Raw genomic sequence first — 5,569 nt, forward strand, 5'->3', positions numbered from 1 at the left:
AATACTAACTAAATTGTGAAGTTAACCATAGACTTAACTTCTGTTTAAAAATTATGCAACTTTTACACAAACAAGTTTCAAGTACGTGTATAATTTCTATTTGAGATCTAGTTTAACTATACACCAACTATAAAAAAATGTTAATGTATCTACTTTTAATAATGCTTGCCATTTGTTCAGTAAAATTAATTGAGATTTCGACAATTAACGCATTTTTACTTTCTCATATACTTTCTCGTATACAGAGTATAGAGAATGTATTGTAATCGTGCAAAAAAATAATTGCGATTTTTGCAAATTTCGACGTTTTACACCTCCCTGAGTCGGAAAAACATGTTTTTGCAATATTGTCCATGTCTGTATGTGTGTCTGAGAACATAACTTGAGTACCGTTAAGCTAGGTTGATACAATTTCATATACAAGTATTATATACAATTTGCAGTTCTGTATCAACTTTTCAGCGATTTCCGGTAACCGGAAGTGGCAGTTATTCTACTTTCGCATTTTCAAAAGCTTATAACTGGAGTGCTGTTTAAATGAGAAATCTAATTCTCTGCCTTCTATCAAAAGTTTACTTGAAGTAGTAATTTACGCTATTTTCGATTTCTCAAAAAACGCATGTGAATTTACAAAATACTACTAAGCACTATTATACACACATTTTTTGTCGTTCACTTGGTGCTTAATTCTGTTTTCTACCAGATCTAATATATAAAGCTCAATTCTGTATGTAAAAAAAATATGTTTGTCGTTGACATACTTCGATGGATTTAAGTGTTAGACTATTACCGTGCGCATTTGTCTAAATTTATGAGTTAAAAAATTACTATTGAAAGTGTTGGGAAATAATTTTCATTTTTCAAACTGATAGTAATAATTGTCGGCATGTTCATTAAACACAATTTTTTAAAAAAATATCATCTTTTACAAAAATTCTAATTATGTCTTTATTTAGTCCTATAGCACTTACTTCCCTTTGATAAATTAGGAAAACACAATTACTTCCCTTTATAAAACCATTGCATTAGTGGAAAAGAATTTACTTTTTATTACTTTGTTTTGGTGTTGGGAAAAAAAAAATTACATAATTAGCGGGGATTGATCAAGTGCAAATGTTGTAGGTATTTTACGGATAAGCTTGGAGTATTATAATTGTTCAATAAATTGAAACAGGCGCGTTCGTTTAAGTGAGTGCAAAAGACTATGAATAAGTTGGGGTACTATAGTCGTTCATTAAGCTAAAACAGGTGATTCCGCCCCGGGCGTTTATGTTCGCGTTAGTGTTTTCTTTGTGTTTAGGTGGGTTTGCGTTAGTGGTTGCGTTTTGATTTGGTTCGTTTTTGTTCTTTCTTTTTTCGCTTTTGTTTGTGTTTTTTTCTTTGGGTTTGTATTTGGGTTTTTGGTTGGTTTTGCGTTTGGATTTGGTTTGTTTTCGTTTGCTTTTTCATTTTTTGTGTGTTGTTATTGGTTGGTATTGGTGTTTGTGGTTGTGGTTGGGTTCGTTGTTAGGTTTCTGTTTTCGTTTGCTTTTTTGTTTGTTTTTTTCTTTGTGTTTGTATTGGTGTTTGTGGTTGTGGTTGGGTTTGTTGTTAGGTTTTTGTTTTTGTTTGTATTTGTAATTGTGTTAGCGTTATGTTTGCGTTTTGTTGTTTTGGTTTTGGTTGGTTGTGGTTTGGGTGGGCAATGCCGGGTTTATGATGATTACTAAACACACAGGTAATGGTCTTTAACAGAAAGGTTTTTCACAGAAGCCAGAGCAGGGCCTGGCCGGGACGGCTAGTTATATTATATTTTTAAAAGTGTAAGTAATTAAAAATGGATTAAAGATCGATATCCCAAGGTGCCATCCCCCGTAGTGTTATATAAGAATATTCGAGAAAGATTAGGGGAGATCACTCCCGGTTTATTTACCTCAATACTATATTGTATAAGTTTCAATTAGTTAGATTAATTATCATATGAAAGTATAATATATTTTGTTTAGATTTCTTTCATTTTTTTATTTCGCTTCCGATATCCTGAGGTTGTACTTTACTTCAGGTTTCAACATGGTGGTTACATAGTGGTTTTGATATGTGGACGAATGTGCATACATAGTTATACGATCTTTTTCTCTTGATTTTGTCAAATGCCAATTGATTTCATTCAATCGGAAGTTGTTTTTATTTCCGATTTCTTAAAAAAAAACATAAGAATTTCATAATTTTATATCACTTTTGGTGCACATGTATTTCTTCAAAGTGTAATTTTAACTGTAGCTTGAGAGATAGAATGAATAAACTGCTTCGATATTCGAGACGTATGCTACTTCATTTTTAATATTTTAAATCAAGCATTTTGATTTACGCAGCCGACACTTATTTTAACCTTGTTAATACATCATGTGTGTATATTTAAAATATTTGTTATATGCTAATTGATTAAGTTATTTCACGTTTCAATATATTTTTTTTTATTTGTTTAGTTAAGTCTAAAAAAAAACATTAATTTAACTAGATCACTTAGAAAAACAAAAATTGATATTAAATATGTCTAAAATTTAAAAAAATAAAATAAAATGACTGTAGGCTCTACATTACCAATTGTTGTGTACAAGGACGTGTAGTTGATGTTGAAGTCGACAGCTTGTGCTGTATTGAGCAACATGTACTGTACATCAACTAGCCTCTCGTGGTACACGGTAAACTTGAGGTTAATGGTGAGTGCTATCAGGTGTGACGTCACTTGTAGAAACATGCGTGTAGAGCTGGTGGTTTTTATCTTAGGAAGGGCTGCTACATAGCCTCGACGTTGGGGGAGGATGGCGTCTTTGTGGGGAAAAATCATTTCGTTTTATTCTTTATTAATTGCTTTATTTTATAAAATATAAAAGCATATTATGTACACATGAATAGATAATTCTAAAGATTTTACGTAAAATTTGCTTTTTTACATATGATATTTATTTTAATTGATTTAATGGATTACAGTTTAAAGAAATTTATTTTAATATAAGAATATTATAATTTCAGATTAAAGCAAAACTTCATCATCACAACATCTGTTCACGTTCGTGCTTAAAAAACATGGTGAAGAGGAAGTAGAGTTGATCTGTTACATGGACCTCGGCATATGAAGGGTTAGTGTGGTCCATACTAAGCCCAAGCTGCCTGTACTTTCCCAAACGTGAGTTAGGTACCCATCAGAGCTGCGTTGACTCATTGACTTTATACTGAAATGAGAAATCCGGATTCGAACTCGAGACTTCGGGGTTAGCAGTCTGGCTCTCTAAATCTGTCACGCCTTCCTCGAAGCACATTTTAGTTGGGTTAATTTACGACCAATGTTTATATATTTCACCATTTTTTAAACTTAACAAACAAGTTTAAAGTGTTGTAACGACGCTGTGGTTTAATTTTTAAAAAAAAGAAAGTGTTACAAAAAAGAAAGTAAACATACCTGTCTGACAGAGAAACCCATGCTTCTCTAAATCGGGTTTAGCATTTAGTTGTTGATTAACCCATAGGAAAAAATTCAACCAAGCTAAAAAGACATGGTATTATAACATTTAAAATCTAAATTAATCATATTACACAACAAACGAAAACTAAACATAGATCTAATACTAGAGTATAGGACTAACCAGATGGAATAGAATTTAAGTAATATTGAAGAACATTCCGCTTCATCTCCTCTGGACTCAACTGTGCAATGTGGGAATTGTATTGTAGACACAAACCCTGGGGAGAAACAAGTAAACACAATTTATACTGACAGACTCTTTATAAATGTATTCAAAAACGTATACTGACAGACTCTTTATAAATGTATTCAAAAAAGTATACTGACAGACTCTTTATAAATGTATTCAAAAAAGTATACTGACAGACTCTTTATAAATGTATTCAAAAAAGTATACTGACAGACTCTTTATACATGTATTCAAAAAAATTATACTGATACTCTTTATAAATGTTTACAAATAAATTAGTTTATACTGATGGACTCTTATTCAATGTATTTAAAAATGTAATGAGAACGCTGCAGAGACAAAAGATGGAGAGCAAAAGATAGAATAAGCAATCGACTAACTTATCACCCAAAGAATAAAATTTTATAACGTGCTTATCTTCCCTTGATTATTGGAACAGTTAACGTTGAAAATCAATATGAAAAGTTATTCAAAATCATAAGCATACTGTGAATGTGAAACTTATAAATTGACTATGTTTTTTTAGGGATAATTAGTGCTACAGGTAGCGGTCCCCGTATTGTGAAATATGTAATGTCATTAAAACCGGAATAAACATTTATTGGCGCATAATCTATACTCTATACCAATAAACATATATATATATATATATATATATATATATATATATATATATATATGATATGTATATATCAGTTACTATATCAAATATAATTTAAACATAATGCAAAACATATTAAAAAAATGATTATCCTATTAAATGGGCTTAGCATTTTTCAACTGCATTGAATTTACACAGATATTTAAAATAAATCTGACCACAGCGTCAGTCCACGTGACTTGCAAGTCATAATACTTTAAACACTGGCCGTGAGTCATGAAGGATCCAGGCAGTAATTTCTCACACGTAGTGGTCAGTTCTGGTGAAATAGAGAAATGTATCTCTAAATCTCGTTTTTTATCAAGGTAAATGATAACACAAAAAATGATGGAATTAAGTGATATACATATGTTTTTTGTATATTGCATTTGCTCTTTACACGAGGTGTATTATAGAAGCAGGGAAACGAAACTTATCACTTTATATATATATATATATATATATATATATATATATATATATATATATATATATATATATGTATATATATTATATATATATATTTTTCTATCTATGTTATTATTTTATATTGAACTTGATGTGTACAAATTTTAATCAACACCGATGATTTAAAAAAATCAACGAATGTTAGATGTTTAGATTTTTTAATTGTTACAAATTTTTATTATAATCGATATTTTGATATAGTTTATTGATGATATTCTTCAACGTAAGAAAAGCACCCTTTCAAATTTGATGGGCAATGGGGAAGCAGATTTTACATGTTTATGTTACCTCGCTATATGAAGTGCTAGATAGAGTTTTAATCATGGGAGTAACAAAAAGTTTAATATTTGTAATAAATAATGTTCATTTAGTATAAGTAATTGTACAAACATGAACTGAACAACTTGACAGTAAGAAGGATCGTAGTTCGAGGTGCAACTGTATTTTGTTTACATATTTTATGTTGTAATATGTTATAAAATTATACTTATTTATACTATAGGTATTCGCAAATTTGACTATAATGAGTTCTTCATTTCCCACTGACCGATTTGACAGAGAAATGGCTTTTTGTTGTCACACTTGTCAGTGGCGAGCAGGAAGTTGTTGCTGGGGTCAATGTCCACACAAAACTCGACACTGGACGTGTCGTCTGGCTGACCTTGACCCCACAGGTTGACCGGGACTGTTTGGTTGTCTGACGCCCACACGAACGTAGTGGGTGTGGAGCTAGAGCTCACGGCGTTCACCCAGTCTGGTGAGTTTATAT

The sequence above is a fragment of the Physella acuta genome, unplaced genomic scaffold (assembly GCF_028476545.2).
Source record: "Physella acuta isolate Inbredline_101_S28 unplaced genomic scaffold, ASM2847654v3 ptg000738l, whole genome shotgun sequence".
NCBI lineage: Eukaryota > Metazoa > Mollusca > Gastropoda > Physidae > Physella > Physella acuta.